Genomic DNA, 19,428 nt, shown 5'->3' with positions numbered 1-19,428 from the left:
CAACATGCCTTCCTGCCCAGCACATTGTTAAGTATAGTAATTTAATTTGCCGAAATGTAGGTGTTACTATGTGTTTAAATTTGATGGGTTGGTAACTGAATTCTGGAGAGTCCCCTAGTAGTTCTCATGTGATTGGTTAACATTGGTCATGTGGGATATATCTGGGGAAGGAGAGACTCCATTTTATGTGAAGCAAGATGAGTGTGTTTCAGAATCCACTGTGAACACTGCTAAGTTGAATAGAGCGTTGCAGTGCTTCTTCTCTGCTTGAAAGAAAGAGAGCAAAGCTGGAGGAGAAGGTAAAAGTGGAAATCTCTCATAGGAGCTGCAAGGCATGGACTACAGACTGCTGAGCTCAGGAAAGAGAGGAAAATAGGGTTGTTTGGAAGGTAGAAGAGACTGTAAGCCTATGCTTGGAAGCACTAGGTTGTTGTTTAGTCGTTTAGTTGTGTCTGACTCTCCGTGACCCCATGGTGTCTGACCTCATGCATGCCAGGCACTTCTGTCTTCCACTGCCTCCCGCAGTTTGGTCAAAACTCATGCTGGTCACTTCGAGAACACTGTCCCACCATCTCGTCCTCTGTCGTCCCCTTCTCCTTGTGCCCTCCATCTTTCCCAACATCAGGGTCCTCAGTAGCATGTTGGATGCCTTCCGACCTAAGGGGCTCATCTTCCAGCGTCATAACTTTTATATGCCTGTTGTCTTTGTCCATGGAGTTTTCTCAGCAGGGATGCTGGAGTGGCTTGCTGGTTCCTCCTATCACGTTTGGTCAAAACTCTCCACTATGACTTGTCCATCTTGGGTGGCCCTGCACGGCGTAGCTCATAGCTTCTCTGAGTTATTCAAGCCCCTTCGCCACGGCAAGGCAGTGATCCATGAAGGAGATCTGTCACTATAAGTTTCTGCAAGTAAAGTTTTTGGACGTTAACATCTGGGCATTGGTTTAATTTCCAAAGAAGGGTGATTTAAGCTTCTTGACTGTGTTTTGGCTACTCTTATTTCAACATGCCTCTGGTCCGGGATTGTGTGAGGAGGAGAGTAGTCAGTGAGTGGCGATGGCAGCACAGCACAATGGCAGGATAAAGCCTGGATTGGTGAAGCCTTCTGACTCCCTGGTCCATTGCCCAACCTCACCTGGCCAGCTGCTACCACCATCAATACCTGCAAGGAGGTCCAAGGCTTGCTTTCTCTTTCATTTTAACTGTGCAGGCGAGGAAATGTCTAAGAAGACTGGAAAGTGGTGCAGAAAACAAAAATCATGGGTGCATTAGACCAGTAGAATGTCCTCAGGATAGCTCAGTCAGTAGAGCATGAGGCTCTTAATTTCAGGTTTGTGGGTTTGAGCCCCACATCGGGTAAAAAAGATTACTGCATTGCAGGGTGTTGGACTAGTTTATTTTCATGGTCCCTTCCAACTTGACAATTCTATGATTTTAAGGTCCCATTCATCCCAGGGGGTACCTTTTGACGCTTATTGTGGCACAAGCTCTGTGTGACCCTGCAATTCCAGGTGGCTGGCATTATCAGCATTTTCAGCTAAAACAGATAAAGGAGAGATGCCACACTCAGGCCATTTCATCATGGAATCTAGCAAATTGCAGATTCCAAAGTAGACCACCCCCACCCCCCAATCTGCATATTGGTCTGAGTGATGTAAATCTGGTGAATCTGCTTCAGAAACCAAGCTTGCAAATTCCTCCCTCATCCTTAGCAGAAAAACTTTGCTATCTGGAAAAAGATGAGATGTACAGATTTACTCAAAGGCAATCATTCTGGGCCATAAGAGTGGGGAAGGCTTTTGTCAGATGTTTATAATATCACCTGGCATGAACATATCAATAGAAAATTGAGACATAAAGGATTCTATCCAAGATGAGTGCTAGTCTGTCATCAGCCAGAAGCAGGGCTTAGTTTGTGGTGGCCCCATAGCTGTGGAGTGCGTTGGCCTTCTGAACGAGCTCTGGTTTTCCGTGTCGTTTAGCTCCTTTTGCACATGAACTGCTGAGCCTTTGTTGACTCCCCCCCCCCCTCTTGTACACAATATTTTATGTTTTTATTACATTTTAATTGCCTCAGCGTTTTGCTTAAACTGCTTTGAGAACTGAAGTTTGGTATTAGAGCACATGCTTTGCATTTTTATTTATTTATAGTTCTTATTTGGGTTTAACATTTTCCGAATAGATAAAAAAGCAAGGGGGAAATTGTTCAGCTGGTATGCTGGGAAATAAACTTTGTCTGAAACTCTTGGGGAGATGCTGCCTCTTGTGGAAGATACTGGGCAAGGATAGACCAATGACGTCCGGTTTCCTTTGCTCACAGAGACTTGGGCAGGGGGGTGGGATGGGATGGGATGCAAATAGCCCGGGTAATAAGTGGAGAGGAATACATGGGAGAAGGTGCTCCTCCAGATGCAATATTTATCCAAGCCTGGTACTTCAGAGCTCTGTAGATAACAGAGGTGTTGACTCTGAATTAATAAACGAATAATGTAAATGTGCAGGGGTGTCACTTGTTAGTTTAAGGTATATTTTTTCTTCACACAGATAAGGACCAGGAGATCAACTGCCTTGAGGTGCCATCCAATTAATCCCTTGGCTTTTAAATTTAAATAAATTTGAATATCAACAAAACCTCCAAATGCATGTCTTCTGGGGTGATCATGAAAGAGGAGCATGGTGCCTCTTCCTTGTGAGACAGCATACAATTTTATAACCAATGCACACACACATACACACACACACCATGGTTAGAAATAAAGGGCACCTTTTTATTTTGTTTTTCAACAGTTTGGGAATATTGCATGTAGAATATTCCTTGTTAGTGTCACATCACAAAACATAAATGGCTGCAAAGAAGAAAGAAGAACGTTCAGATTCCATCATAATTGTAGATGGCCCCAATTTAAGAAGGCATATAGTCACTGATGTCAACAGTGTTGTCAGCTTCAATTGCCTCTGGTTCTTGCTGGAAGGCAGGCTACAGTGGTTTCAGGCTGGCGTACAAAATATCAAGTCCCTTTGCATGCTGAAAGCTGGATCTTTCCTTGTCGTTTAGTTTGATGTGGGAATAAGGTATACATAATGTCACCTGTTTGCTTTCTGCTGTTTGAATTCCTGCTTTTTTTCTTGTAGCTCAGCTGGAGTCTGTAGGTTGATCGGCACTGACCTAATTTCATGCCTGTACTTATTTTATTTATTAATGAAAGCTTTAGTCCACTCTTTATTACAAATTGCAGAGCAGATTACAAAACAACATACTATTAAAAAAACCAATCAATTATAAAGGTACTGTAAACAACAGCAGTGATTTGACTTCTCCTAAAACTTGGAGTAGCCTTAATTTCTCTCAGCATATGCCTGGAAGAACGTAAATGTTTTTAACCTGTCACTGGGCTCTCAAGAGAATTGGGGCATTCCACAGCCAGGGCACCATTGCAGAGAATCTCCATCGCTCCATCTCCATCGCTATCTTACAGGCAATGGGCAATGATGGGATATTAAGAAGGGCTTCCTCTGTCAACCTTAGATCCTGGGGTGGATAATATGAAGAGATCTTCTCCCACATATACCTGTCTTGCATTCAATGTAGGCCTTAAATCAGGGTGGCGAGCCTGCACCAATTCTGACAGCATTAAGTAAAGGGAAAGGGACCCCTGACCATTAGAATCATAGAATCATAGAGTTGGAAGAGACCACAAGGGCCATCGAGTCCAACCCCCTGCCAAGCAGGAAACACCATCAGACCACTCCTGACATATGGTTGTCAAGCCTCTGCTTAAAGACCTCCAAAGAAGGAGACTCCACCACACTCCTTGGCAGCAAATTCCACTGTCAAACAGCTCTTACTGTCAGGAAGTTCTTCCTAATGTTTAGGTGGAATCTTCTTTCTTGTAGTTTGGATCCATTGCTCCGTGTCCGCTTCTCTGGAGCAGCAGAAAACAACCTTTCTCCCTCCTCTATGTGACATCCTTTTATATATTTGAACATGGCTATCATATCACCCCTTAACCTCCTCTTCTCCAGGCTAAACATGCCCATCTCCCTTAGCCGTTCCTCATAAGGCATCGTTTCCAGGCCTTTGACCTCTGGACACGTTCCAGTTTGTCAGTGTCCTTCTTGAACGGTGGTGCCCAGAACTGGACACAGTACTCCAGGTGAGGTCTGACCAGAGCAGAATACAGTGGCACTATTACTTCCCTTGATCTAGATGCTATACTCCTATTGATGCAGCCCATTAGGTCCAGTCGTGGCCGACTCTGGGGTTGCGGCGCTCATCTCGCTTAATTGGCTGAGGGAGCTGGTGAACAGCTTCCGGGTCATGTGGCCAGCATGACTAAGCCGCTTCTGGCAAACCAGAGCAGTGCACGGAAACGCCGTTTACCTTCCTGCCAGAGCGGTACCTATTTATCCACTTGCACTTTGAGGTGCTTTCAAACTGCTAGGTTGGCAGGAGCAGAGACCGAGCAATGGAAGCTCACCCCATCGCGGGGATTCGAGCCGCCGACCTTCCGATCAGCAAGTCCTAGGCTCTGAGGTTTAACCCTCAGCGCCACCCGCATCCCTTTTTGACAGCATTAGCAAAAGGGAAAAAAGTAAAGTAGACACAGTGCTGGAAAAGAGCCCCCCCACCCCCAATTGATCTTCACGCATCAGTTGAGGAGGTGCTGTGTGTGCATGCAAGAAAATGCTTGTGAGAGATTGTGGCTACACCTGCTCCTGGCATGCAGAGTTGGCACGCCTCAAGAAGCGCGGGGTTAGCCTTAAAGGTTTCAATCAATAACATGTTAAATTCTGCCAGGCAACAGACAGGCAGCTAGTGCGTGCTCCACAAAATAAGTGTCATTTGACATTATGCAGATGCACCTGTCAATATCCCAACAGCTGCATTCTGCAGTAGCTAAAGTTTCCGGACTGTGGCCAGGCTATCCCAGTCCAGAAATGGAAATAGCTGGAGCACCTGCCAGAGCTGGAAATAGGTCGCTGAAGCCACCTTGGCCTCAAGTGACAGTTCTGCATCTCTGAGTATCCCCACCCCCTGAGCGTTAGCCTACCTCTTCAAGGCACATTTGCCGTGCAACCAATTCCTGAATATAAGATCGTAACAACCACCAACCAACCACCTCTGTCTTGTCAGTATTCAGCTTCATTTTATCGGCCCCCATTTGGTCCATTACTGTACCCGGGACCATAGCTGTCAACTGTCCCTTATTTGGCGGGAAAGTCCCTTATCCCAGCGCTGTGTCCCGCTGCTGTCCCTTATTGATGATGTCCCTTAAATTTCCCGGGTTTCAAAGGAAGCAGCTCCTCTCCCTCCCTCCCTGCCAGCCAGGGAGGAGGGAGGCTCCAACTGTGTTGCTTGGCTGCGTTGCTCACCCAATAAGGAGCCTAAGAATGACTGGGGGGTGGAGCTTGCATGCCTTGTTCCGATCAAATCGGCCACGTTGCCTGGGGACTCACCTTTGCTCAGCACTTCCCAGCAGAGAGGTGATGGTGGTCTTTCTTGCTGCATCCCCTTTGCCGGGTTGCTGCGCTGTGGGATCCACTGTTTGAGGCTTTGTTTGGCTGCTGGCTGGGCTTTCTGCCTTTGGCTCGGAGGGGCTCAGAAGTTGAACATACGTGTGCTTGGAAAATCCCTTATTTTGGCTGCTGATCCCTTATTTTCGAGGCTGTTGGTCCCTTATTTTCAAATCTGTAAGTTGACAGCTATGCCTGGGACTGGCTTAGTACTTCCCCTGGTTCAGATGATAAGAATAATAGAATCTCAGAAGAAATAGACCATGATGTCGTCAACATATTGATGACTCCGAGCCCCAAATCTGCCGCTTCATACAGAGGTTAAATAACATTGGAATATGTATATATGTGTTTCTTGGTGATCCGTGCTTTGTTTCTAGAAAAATAGATGTTGTTACTCACATGAAGTTGTTACAGTGCCACACTTCTTAACAAGAACAAAAAAGAGGTGCTGGTATTGCGTATCCCTTGAGTATCCCCTGGAAAAAAGCACTGTTGGTGACAATAAATCAATGCAGAAGTAGTACAGCTTGGAATCGGATGAGCAGTTTTATCTTTTGACTCCAACCCAAAAGTAGAGACATCACCTTGCCAACAAAGGTCCGTATAGTAAAAGCTCTGGTTTTCCCAGTAGTGATATATGGAAGTGAGAGCTGGACCGTAAAGAAGGCTGATCGCCAAAGAATTGATGCTTTTGAATTCTGGTGCTGGAGGAGACTCTTGAGAGTCCCATGGACTGCAAGAAGATCAAACCTCTCCATTCTGAAGGAAATCAGCCCTGAGTGCTCACTGGAAGGACAGATCCTGAAGCTGAGGCTCCAAGACTTTGGCCACCTCATGAGAAGAGAAGACTCCCTGGAAAAGACCCTGATGTTGGGAAAGATTGAGGGCACAAGGAGAAGGGGACGACAGAGGACGAGATGGTTGGACAATGTTCTTGAAGCTGCCAGCATGAGTTTGACCAAACTGCGGGAGGCAGTGGAAGACAGGAGTGCCTGGTGTGCTCTGATCCATGAGGTCACAAAGAGTCAGACAAGACTAAACGACTCAACAACAACATTTCTGGGTTATTGTCTTCCAAGAGTCAGTCAAACCTCTGATAACCCTCAGGAATCTCCATAAGATGCCACAAGCCAAAGCAAGGGCCCCTGAAGTGCTTTCTGGCACCTCAGTGATTCAGACATCAACAAAGTGCTGCAAACAAGCATCTGCTCAAAATCAAAAGCCTTATCTCTAAACTTACCATAATGGCAGGGTGGGGTGCTGGGGAAAAGGAATGGCAAACACCAAAGTGTCAAAAGGGTGCAAAAAGAGAGCTGCATTGTGGTTAGCTGGATTATCTTATAACAAAAGAGAATGGTTTTGACAGCATCCCTCAAAACTTTGGGGAGGCAGCAGTTTTCCAAGAGCAAAACCTCTGTCTCTAAGCTTTAAGAGGGTGCTGGCATGAGAGGAGGGGAAAAGCACGGAGGGAGAGTTGTGGCTGACAGGTCAAGCTTGTAATCAGAGGGAATTATTTTACCAAGAAAGCAGTTCTTCCCACCCCAAAACCAACTTGCACAGAAGCCCCCGGCCCTACTGTTTGCAGTTTTCAAGGTTACCCACTCAAGGGCACATCTTTTATATCTGTAGTTTTCAGAACAATTGGTCACAAAACACTAAGGGAGATCAAGTGATCCTCTCCCCACCCCCCAAAAAAACCCCCACACAACTGCATTTTCAGTCCTTGCAGAAAGAGCACTGCAGCTTTTATTCTGAACTTTTGCGGGGTTTTGTTCTGGGGTGGATCACCCAACTCTGTCCATTTTTAAATATATATTTTAGTTATTGACAGTTCCTTTTGGGAACACGTTTTAAAGGTATTCAGCACAGATATCCCTAGACCTCTCTGCCTGTAATTTGCCTGGCTTTCTTTGCATTGGAAAAGCTACTATGGTTGTGATTTATGTTCACTGTATCAGAGAGATTGGGAAAATTATACTCATTTTTTAATAAAAAAAAATCCAGTAGTGACTGGTGGGGGTATGGAACAGATTAAGAAACTCTTAACAGCAGCCCTTTTCAGAAAACCATTGAAACGATCCTTTTGAATTATGGCAGGATTTTGTTTGTTTGTTTGTTTAAAAGCATATCTAAACTGCTTAATATTTAAAATTTCAAAGTGGTATACAAAAATAAATTCTGTGGGCAGTATTCAACTAAAGTTTACTTTGAGTAGAGGTCTTGAAATTAATGCACCTAATTTAGCTATGTTTGTTAATTTTAGTGGGTCTCCTTTAAATAAATCATAGTTGAATATCATCCTGGTGCTCATCACAATCTAGTAATAAGCGGCCCAATCTGATGGTTCCAGGAAAGCTTGGACAAAAATATGTGTCTTTACAAGCCATCTAATGCCATTGATGGGCGATGCTTTACATATGGCACAGGGAAGGACATTGGAGACAGAGACTGTTGCCTGCAAATTTCATCTAGTTCTGTCCAAAACTAAAAACATTCTAGAATCTAAATGGTTCATTTTTGAGGAGGTGTCTAGCACACAAAAAACCCTGAATATATTTGCCTAGAATTTGACAGGCTTCACCCACTCTGGATGGCTACGATGCCTGCAATTTCGATCCACTTCTATGAAAAGAAGGGAGGGGAGGTCATAGTCATTATAATTGTGGCACAGTTTCTCAAAAAACTGTGGGCAGTGTTTAATGGACCATTTGTGTATTAATGAAAGAACTCCCTATTTCCTTCTTCTGGGAGATATTTTCATATCCTGATGTTCAAAGTGAAGAGCTGTCTCTTCAAATCAAGAGTGAAGGGGAAGTGAAGCCCGAGCTTTCACTTTCGCTTCTTACAGTGAGGCGAGCCGCTTGAGCCCTTCGCCTGCTTAGCCATGCATTAACACTGAAGCTATCACTTCTGGCTGAAAACCTCCGAATTTAGGCCTAAAGTCTTCATTGATTCTAGCCCTGTGCAACCTCCCCTGCCTGCCCTCACTCACATTGGTATGCAAGGCCAGTCTCCTGACATAGATAAATGCAGAGTGCTCCTTTGTGACAGGGACTGGGCTCGTTAGGAAGTGCTTTAGCTGTCATAGGGCTCAATATAAGATGGATCAGCTAGCAGAATCTTACATTCTTTGGTCCTCCAGCAACAGAAGCTTGGGTTGTCCAGCTGTGAGCAACACATTCATTATTGCAGTACAAGGAGTCCAATTCACATGGCATTGTGCTGCCGATAATGGACGACCTACTTACCTCTAGGCTGGGCGCGTTTGGCCATGAATGCAACCAAAGGAGGAGGAATTGCTGTGGCTCGAGAAGTCTCTCTAGCAAAGTCCCATAAATTCACTCCCTTGCTCACCAGCACTGAACGTTGCTCCCCTCTCTGGCAAGCCCCTCTGCCACCTTCCGCATGCCCAGCACAAAAAGCCCCTTTCTGATTAACTCTGCAGTAGGCTCCAGAAGAAACCCAATGTGCGCAAGAAAATAGCACCCCAAGGACAGACAGATTGTGACCACAAGTAACTGCTAAGTCATACCCTCCAATATTTCTCTGATGAAAATATGAACAGCCTATTCAACAACAATTTATAGCCTGCCCATCTGTCTGGGTTGTCCCAGCACTCTGGGCACCTTCCAACATATATTCAAACATAATGAAACATCAAAAATTAAAAAAAAAAAAACCCTATGCAGGGCTGCTTTCAGATGTCTTCTAAAGGTTGTGTTGTTACTTATCTCCATGGCTTGGGGTCACATAACTCCATACCGTCCGATGAAAATAGAGATGCCCTACCATACTCTCCAACATTTCTCCGATGAAAATAGGGTTGTCCTATGGAACAGCTCCCATCAGACGTCAAGGAAATAAACAACTATCTGACTTTTAGAGGACATCTGAAGGCAGCCCTGTTTTGGGAAGTTTTTAATGTTTGATGTTTCATTCTGTTTTAATATTCTGTTGGGAGCTGCCCAGAATGGCTGGGAAAACCCAGCCAGATGGGTGGGGTATAAATAAATAATTAAAGTTGTTGTTTTATTTGCAGAGAATATGCATCCTACATAAAATGCAATGTGCTGACCAGGAGAAACCATTGTGATGCCCTCCAGATGTGTTGGGCTCCAGTCCATGGTCATTGGGAAGGTGGAAGTTGTACCCCAACAACATATGCTACCCCTCCTAATTATTATTATTATTATTATTATTATTATTTAAATTTCTATACTTCCCTTCATCTGTAGATCTCAGGGTGATTGACAACATAAAACTACAATACAAAATACAAAATTCATAATAAAAATAAGAACAAAATTTGAATGACCTCATATATATAGTACCTATATGTCTCTGTTGGATTCCTGACTGCATTTCCTGAATGCACAGGGATAGAAAAAGTCTCATCTGTGTCCTCAACTGGGACTGTTCCATTATGCTCAGTTACTGAAGTTTCCTGAGTGGGGAAAAGGTATACTTTTTTCAGTAGATTTCCTGAAAACCAAATTCCAGAGAAATTGGAATGTCCTGTTCAAATAAAACATATTCCTGAGAATTGGTCCCATGGATTTGGGAGTTAAGAGATTTACAGACAATGCTATTTTTCCAGGAAAAAGAGGTACCAGAACTCACTATGAACACCTCCCTTGTTCTCTTACAATGGCAATGGCGCCCACCTGAGAGGTGGTGGAACTGCTGAAGAAAAGCCTTGCTTACAGATGCAATGGGCAATAGGCTGCTGTTCCTGAAACCAGCCAGCTGGTACTTAGAATAAGGAACTGTGGTGAGCAAGAGCCTAGGATCCAGTGGAATAGCAGGCCATGCTGACAGTTCTTTGCACTGGGAATGAGTGATGAGCAACAGCTGGTCAACAAATAAACATGCAAGCATTATATATACATGCATGCAGATGTACCATTGTGGGAGGTAAGGAAAACATTAGCCCATGGAGGACGGTAGTGATACTATTCAGATTGTCATAGGCAACAACCCTTAACTTCCCAGTGGCACAGCAATATCTGTAGAGTGGGGTTGTACATATTTATTATGGCTGAAGGGATATATGTGCAGGTCATTGGAGAACAAGTGTCCTCGCCCCAAAGCAGCTTTGATGTGAAACAATCAGCAGCTGTTCCTTTGATATCTCAACATCTGAGAAAATTCAGATGTTTGGCTTCCAGTTTTTGCTTAATGGCAGTTTAGCATTTTGTCTGAACCCTGAACCGATTAACTTCCACTGTGGTTTATTGCACATAGCCAACTTCATAAATCACGATTTGAACTTGGGTTGTTTCAATAAACTGTAATTAAGGCTAACCATCGTTTGTCTGGGTTTCTGCATAGCATTAAACCATAGTTAGGCAAAACTGGAATCAAAAGGTTCTGATTTCTTTGCAGACATGCATGGGCCCAAAGCTCATCCGAGTTTGTTCCTGTAGACATAAACCATAGTTGATGGTTTTGTTGGAATGTAGCCACTGTGTGTATTGCAAGCAGCTTTCGTCTTTTGTACCCTCAAAGTGTTCCTTCATGTGGCAAAAACATACCCTGCACCTGTAAACTGAGCCAACGCTGAATGTACAGGTGCTTCCTCATATGAAAGAAATCGTTACAAAGCATTAAGCAAGCTTTGAGTTTTGCAGAACTCTTCAGGCTAGAGGTTAAGCCAAGCAAGGATAGGTTGGTGTTAAAGCCCCAACGTCTTTATTGGTTTCAGTCTTAAATTGGAGTGTGAAAAGAGTTAACAAACTTAATAGATAGGCTCTCCTAGGAGCTATGCAGGTTTCAGGTTCCACCTAGAGGTGATGGGATCGAAAAATCAGATATTGGTTGACACCCCCTTTTAAAATACAGTGGAACCTTTTGTCGAACAAATCGGGTGAGTGTTCTGGTTTGCAAGCATTCTTTGGAACCCAGATGTCCAATGTTGCTTTTGATTGGCTGCAGGAGCTTCCTGCAGCCAATCGGAAGCCACTCCTTGGTTTCCAAACGTTTTGGAAGGCGAACAGACTTGTGGAACGGATTCCGTTCGACTTCCGAGGTATCACTGTATATATAATTCAGCAGAGAGTGACAGTAATGAGAAACTTGGCCATTCTTACATGTTTACATTAGCAAAGTCAGATATTACTTTTGTAAGAGAAGTCAGATTAGGTAGCTTTATCAAAATAACAACAACAACAACAACACCTAGTGCTCGGAGGGAAGTGTACCCTAGAGAATAAAGTTCCATATTCAGGTGGTAAAAATACAGTTTTGTAAAATAATTACCAAAAGCAATCCTTGTATCATCCAGACCACATGAACTATTAGAATATTAAGGGTAAGAAAGATGCTTTTCATAATGTTTCCGCTGGTTTCACTTTCTTTTCTGATTGCTCTGAGCTCCTTGCATTTAATTTGAGTCAGATTAAGGACATTTACGTATAGAAGCTGACGCACAATGCAAACAACAGTGCAAGGGATGCTGCTGTCTGGTTTCAGAAGAAGAAGAGGAGGTAGCAGGGAGCCTTTATTTTCAGGCCAAACAAACCATCTCACCAACAGCAGTTGCTGAGTGATTGAGCTCTGTGTAAATCACTGGATTATCTGCTAAAATCCTGTGATTTCTGGGCATTAATTGCAAAGCAAACTCCATTTAGTTTACTGAGATGCTGCAAGGCAGCTGGAGATTAAGAGACAGATAACAAAAGAGGATTGGTAATGGTATTCAAAACCTTTCACCTTTAAATCATACACAGTACAAACCTTACTGTCTAAATTGCAAAAATTCCTTTCCCCCCAGAAGCTTAGAGCTTTTTTGTATGCAAAGCATCTTTTCCTCATTTTCCAAGTCAAACACTGTATTTAGAAGCTAGCGCTGCATACATTAATACTTACAAAGATTATAATGTTGTTTTTAATCTACTGCTAGACAGATCGAAACAAATGTAGAAATACCCATTTCGAATCCGAGAACAAATGCAAAATTCAGACAGGAAGCCCACTGAAGCAAGCCCAGTGAGGGGAGATATAACTCTAGGGCTGGTCACCCCCAAGACCTTTGCCCCCCACCCCTTTCAGCCAGCACTTAGAGTAAGAAACAATGAAATATAGTCTGCTACCATGTGCAATAGTAAGCAGGTCTGTAAGCACATTGAACCATGATGTGGAATAACCAGATAACAACAACAAAATCATTGGGGAAAGATATGCACAAAGGTACCAATGGAAATTTAAAATTAAGCCAAAGTACAGTTGAGCTAGGTCTGTGTATGCTTTAAGATTGTTAGCATGGGAAAAGCGAATGCAAAGATCCAAATAACCATGCAGAACATAGCAGTTGGGAGCCATCCCATGGCTCCGCAGCCCGTACCGTATTTTTCCGTGTATAAGATCTTATGTTTTTTACTAAAAATTGGGGTCGTCTTATACGTGACTGGTGAATGCACAGGGGTTCAGGCTCTGGCTCTGGTGTGGGTGGCTCAGTGTCAGGGGCATGGCTGAGTTGGACGCCTAGGGAAAATCTGACTCTATAGATGAGGGAATGCAGTCATAGAACAAGAGTGGGTTAGTTTGACTCCCCTTCCTCCTGAGTTTCCAACCGCAGATAGAATAGTAGACTCAGAAGGCTCACAGTCGGGGGGGAGGAAAGAGTCAGCCCTGAGGGGATCGCTATGCAACCAGAGTAATTCATTTATGTTAGGTCTAATTTGAGACAAACGCTCATCTCCTCATCAATTGTTAGCCGTCCTGAGCCCGGCTTCGGCTGGGGAGGGCGGGATATAAATAATAAATAAATAAAATTATTATTATTATTATTATTATTATTATTATCCACACAAAGAAGCCTTTCTCTTTTCTGATCTTTCTTATTTGTCAGAGTTGAAAATCCCTGTTCACAAAAATATGTTGTGGAGAATGGTAGAATAATTGCTAGTGCTGTTCAAGGATGGCATGTGTGTGTATATGTTATATAATATGTATAATATTTTGATGGTATACTACAGACAGCAATCATTTTGTGTGGTGGTTTCGTTCCCAGTCCCCAAGCACATCAGTGGGGTGCAGATAAGTGTGCCCTGCCCCATTCCACCCAGTCCAGCCCCCATTGCTCCCTCTTCTGAGTCCAAAAAGACGTTTGAATTGGCAATCACACGTCAATTGGATGCCCCTAAAATGGTCTCTCCTGTATACTACAATGAAATGTTGATATATTCGTTTGATTGTCCTTGAATCTTCCACACACACTTGCCATCCTCTCCTGACACCCTAGTGTCGTGCACCACACCCTTGGAGAACCACTGGCTTCCAGTAGTAAGGAAATACAAGATGCACTCATAAGGCCCATCTACTTGAGCCTTCCCTACTGCTGGAACATGGATTGGTAGTAGCAACCTTTGGCACGTGATGTCCCAGCTCCCTTGCACACCCAGAGAGTAGGCAGTTTTTGTGTAAGTATTTCCTGCTGGGAGAGAGGAGGGAAGCTGTTTAATGGCAACAGCCTCCAGGGACTGGATTAAGTCCATATAACAGGCAGCACTGACTTGCTCCTAACTCCGGATGTGATTGCTGTTGTCTTCTGTTGGCAATAGCAATGTTCTCTAAAGGTAGCTAGTTTTTAAAGTATGAATGACATCACTGATCATATCAAATCACAAAAGACAGAGAGGTTTTATATCATCTCCGACACATCACTGAAATGGGAAAGTACACAGTCACCAATCCATGTCTAGTAACCTTTAAACAGTGCATTTAAGCATGACATTTGAATACACGCACTACTGAATATTTAGCTCTCTGATTTTGTTTTATTTTTTGCTTTCCATTCTAATTCAACATTGCTACAGTGTTTCAATATCTTAATCTCCATTCTAAACTGATTTGTCGTGATGTTATAATCTATTCTATTATTCTATTAATGACTGTGATTTTTTATTTGTTTTTATTTTGTACATTTTCCATAGAGCTCATGTTATTGGGTGCCTGATAAATTGGCCATTAGATCTGTGTCCTAAGTCCCTAAACCAGAAAGTTCTAGGCAGAAGTCTGCCTGTACAAATGGATCTTCATAGCTGGATTAGAGTGACAGCAGACTGAGGAAGAGTTAACAGCATAAATAACATTGATGTAACCAATTTATGACCACTGGTCTACCTTACAGCTCCTTCATGGTGGCCTAAAGAAGGGGCCACCAATGCACCCATCAAGGACTTCATTGGGGCTCCAGAATCTAAGCTTTCATTTCATCCAGACTTCCTAGAAAGGAAGTTATGAAGCAAAATGTGCAGGTACCCTTCTAAATAAATTTCTGTGAAATGAAGCAGCCTGGCTGCTCCCTGCCTACGTTTTAGCTGATGAATCAGAGCTGTACAGCTTGATAAGTTGGTTGTTTGGACACCAAGATATTGGCATTCATGGAGTCCTAAAGGACTTCTGTTTTCCCTTCCTCTTTAGCACACTTTTCCTCCTTCTGCCTTGTTTTCTTGTTTTTTTGCTCTCTGTAATTTGCCCTTCCTTTTCACTCAGCAACTGGTAGTAGACTCATCTGAGATTGGGTCCCTAGAGATTATTTTCTGCAAATACTACTACAGCGGTACCTCATGTTACGTACGGCCCCCCTTACGAATGCCGTGGGTTACACACTCCGCTAACCCAGAAGTAGATGTCCCTTGTTGCGACCTTTGCCCCGGGATGCAAGCGGAAATTGCAGCAGGAGGCGCCATTAGCAAAAGCGCGCCTCATGTTACGAGCGGTTTCCTGTTACGAACGGACCTTGGGAACAGATTAAGTATGTAACACGAGGTACCACTGTACACAATAATTGCCAGTGGGTATAAATAATCTCCCCTCACCCCAAAAACATGTGTAAAAACTTTGTAAAAAAGGTTAGGCATGTCTCCTGCTCTGCAGGGGTTTAAAAACAAGGCACTCATAGAGAATTCACTGCAGAAAGCCTGTGCAGCAGCCAGTTAAGCCTCCTCTGCCATGGAAATACAATTATGGGGAAAGTATCACCATGACTGTGCTTTCTCACCCTCCAACATTTCTCTGATGAAAATAGGGACATCCTATTCCATTATTAACCTAGACAGCATCTTAAAAAGCAGAGACATCACCTTGCCAACAAAGGTCCGTATAGTTAAAGCTATGGTTTTCCCAGTAGCGATGTTTGGAAGTGAGAGCTGGACCATAAAGAAGGCTGATCGCCGAAGAATTTATGCTTTTGAATTCTGGTGCTGGAGGAGACTCTTGAGAGTCCCATGGACTGCAAGAAGATCCAACTCTCCATTCTAAGGGAAACCAGCCCTGAGTGCTCACTGGAAGGACAGATCCTGAAGCTGAGGCTCCAATACTTTGGCCACCTCATGAGAAGAGAAGGCTCCCTGGAAAAGACCCTGATGCTGGGAAAGATGGAGGGCACAAGGAGAAGGGGGCGACAGAGGACGAGATGGTTGAATAGTGTTCTCGAAGCTACCAGCATGAGTTTGAACAAAATGCGGGAGGCAGTGGAAGACAGGAGTGCCTGGCGTGCTCTGGTCCATGAGGTCACGAAGAGTCAGACACGACTAAACAACAACATTCCATTATTATTATTATTATTATTATTATTATTATTATTATTATTATACCCCACCACTTTAGGCAGCTTCCAACATATAAAAACATCAAACAATGTTAAACAATAAAAAGCTTTCCTATACAGCGCTGCCTTCAGATGCCTTCTAAAGGTTGTCTAGCTACTTATCTCCTTGGCTCGGGAGTCACATAACTCCATACCCTCTGATGAAAATAAGGATGTCCTACCATATCCGCCAAATTTCTCCAATGAAAATAGGGACAAAAGCGGGACATTCCAGGATCAAATCAGAAACCAGGACAGCTTCTGTAAATCCAGGACTGTCCCTGGAAAATAGGGACACTTGGAGGGTCTGCTAGTGCTGTGTTATGTCATGCCCTCCATGACAGCCTTTTTGTGTTCTGCCATGCCCCTCCACCATGGCAGCCATTTTGTGACTGATACCCACAGCGCCCTCTCAAAATTCATGATGTGCCCACTGGTCCAAAATGGCTGGTGACCCCTGGCCTAAACAGAGAAGGTCACAAACTACAATATAAGAATTTCAGTTTATTCACCATGTTTGCTTCACTGATGTACTTCAATGTTAATGCTTCAGAAGAAGGAATTCCTTAAACAGAACTGTTATGTTTTTCTTTTCATGGACCCGAGGGTTAAAGATGTAATCAAAGATGGAAATCCAAATAATCTGCTATTTTCTTCATTAGGAAAGCTCTCTTATTTATTGTATTTATGGATCTTTCTGAATATGAAATTAATGGCTTTCTGGCCTACGCTGTGAAGCAATTATCTGGATTCTGCAATGCTTGTACAGGAAAGTCCTGCCACATGCTGAATGCAGTTGGTTTATTGACAGGTTTTAATTATATCTCTGGCTTCCTACAGCTTTTGGGGAGGATTGCTTTTCAGTGACGAAGCTGAAGAATATTTCTGTTCACCAGCCTATAAATCCTGCTCTCATTAAAACAATCAGCCAGCTACAGTTTTGACAGCAGATTGATATTTTTACATTCCACTTGAGAAAAGTCTTCACAGCTCTACTTGTCTTGTTGGATTTTGATTTTTTTGAGCCAGATTCTCTAGTCTTAAATGTGCATATATTATGCAAAATGCCATTCCAGTTTTTTTGCATGCTCTTGGCATTATGCAGATGTTCCTGGTATAAGTTCCACGCATGACATAAATGAACGTATTGCTACTTTTACTGCATTTTGAGCAGCAAGGGGCATGGCACTTCCATGTGCTTGGAAGGAGGCATTGGGTGGTCATGCTGTTTCTTAACATTTATGCGCATTTGCTGGTTTAACACATTAAGCATTCCAGCCAAAAGCCATTGACCCCATATAATCTCCAGGGCCAATACCAGCACCCCAAGATAGCTGTAGAGATCAAACTTGACTTTCTACCTTTCTCAGGGCTCAGCTGCACTGAAGGCTAATGAGGATTTCAAGCTGCTTGTGTCGCCATTTTGTGTCTGTGTGTGTGTGTGCATCCACACAACATCCCGCTCATCCAAGTGTTAGCCACACTTCCCCCACCACCACTAAATTCAGATATTCCTGATCCATGGGGATATTCTGATATGGGAAGAAGATCCAATATGAAATGTGTGCTACCTGACTGTGGATGTGTGGTAGCGCATTGTGTGGCTGGGTTTTATTAACATAAAAGGTGCAACAGTGTTTCACAGGTAACAAATAGCTGCTGATACACTCAAAAGTATGGGTAGGCAAACTAAGGCCCTGATCCGGCCCAATCGCCTTCTAAATTTGGCCCGCAGACAGTCTGGGAATCAGCATGTTTTTACATGAGTAGAATGTGTCCTTTCATTTAAAATGCATCTCTGGGTTATTTGTGGGGGTTGCCTGGTGTTTTTACATCAGTAGAATGTGTGCTTTTATTTAAAATGCACCTCTGGGTTATTTGTGGGACATTGGTTCATTTCCCCCCCAAAAAATATAGTCCAGCCCCCCACAAGATCTGAGGGACAGTGGACCGCTCCCCTGCTGAAAAAGTTTACTGACCCCTGCTCAAAAGGGACATCAGCTTTCCTGGCTTGGAATGTCGCACACATCTTTAAATATTATTTTATGGCTCACTTTGTGTAAATCCAGTGCGTTGCAAAACTTGTACAGTGGTACGTCGGATTACATACGCTTCAAGTTACATACGCTTCAGGTTACAGACGCTGCTAACCCAGAAATATTACCTCAGGTTAAAAACTTTGCTTCAGGATGAGAACAGAAATTGTGCTTTGGCAGCGTGGCGGCAGCAGGAAGCCCCATTAGCTAAAGTGGTGCTTCAGGTTAAGAACAGTTTCAGGTTAAGTACGGACCTCCAGAATGAATTAAGTACTTAACCTGAGGTACCACTGTATTAAAAAATAAAATAAAAACAATTTTTTAAAAATACCTGCACACATGCTCACAATGAACCTCAGGTTTCCAGAACTTAAAGTGTTACTAAGGGGAAGTACTAACTGGGGACAACACACACACTGTGAATATATTCCACCAACTAGTGTGGATGGAAAGATCGATTTGGGAGGCATAAAATCGCAAGTGCTCATGTGTGGATGGAGGCGCAGAAATGCACCCAGGAAAACAGCAAGCCACACATGCACGTCCCAAAGTGCAGAAACAGCCTCAGTCTCAGTCTTTCCGGATTGCAGTCTTCTTCCAAAACATTTAGATTTACATCATCCTAAAATATATATTTTAAAAAATGAGGGAAGGAGCTAAACTAAGCACTGGGAGGCATGACCTTTTGCAGAAACGACTCTCACCTTCCAGAGGAGTGTGCAATTATTTTCTAATTATTTACCTATAATTTACTAGCAAACTGTGTGTCTGGGAAACCAGTAAAGCAGTGTCCTTAGGTACTACTGGATAAATTAACCTTTTCCTTCCCAAAGTTCCACTTGAAGCTGCCCTCTATTGAGGCAGGTCATTGGTCCACTGGTCTAATGTTGTCTAGTGTTTGGGAAGCACTCCTGTAATGAATGTGAGAGATGATGACTTGCCTAAGGCCACTGGATGTCTTCAAGGCGGAAGCATGGGTTTTAGTGGCAATAGTTTCGTGACTTTTTCAGCCCAAGGGTCACATCCTGCACCATACCAGTGGCTGGTAATGTGAGAGGTCAAAAGTGAGTGTTGCAAAACAGGTGTGAGTCTTCCAGCCATGCAAAACCGTGTTTCTGCACATACACACATCCATCCATCCATCCAGGGGAGCCAGTGTGGTGTAGTGGTTAAGAGTGGTGGACTCGTAATCTGGTGAACTGGGTTCGCTTCTCCGCTCCTCCACATGCAGCTGCTGGGTGACCTTGGGCCAGTCACACTTCTCTGAAGTCTCTCAGCCTCACT

General features: G+C 43.5%; 1 protein-coding gene across 16 annotated transcripts in view; it reads left to right on the top strand.

The window, feature by feature from the left end:
- The window catches only part of ADGRL3 (adhesion G protein-coupled receptor L3), a 524,012-nt gene that overhangs the window by 255,390 nt on the left and 249,194 nt on the right, over positions 1 to 19,428 (top strand). The window lies entirely within an intron of this gene.

Source organism: Podarcis tiliguerta, assembly GCF_965153285.1.
Source record: "Podarcis tiliguerta genome assembly, chromosome: 17".
Taxonomy (NCBI): Eukaryota; Metazoa; Chordata; class Lepidosauria; order Squamata; family Lacertidae; genus Podarcis; species Podarcis tiliguerta.
This window is presented reverse-complemented; position numbering and strand designations above follow the sequence as displayed.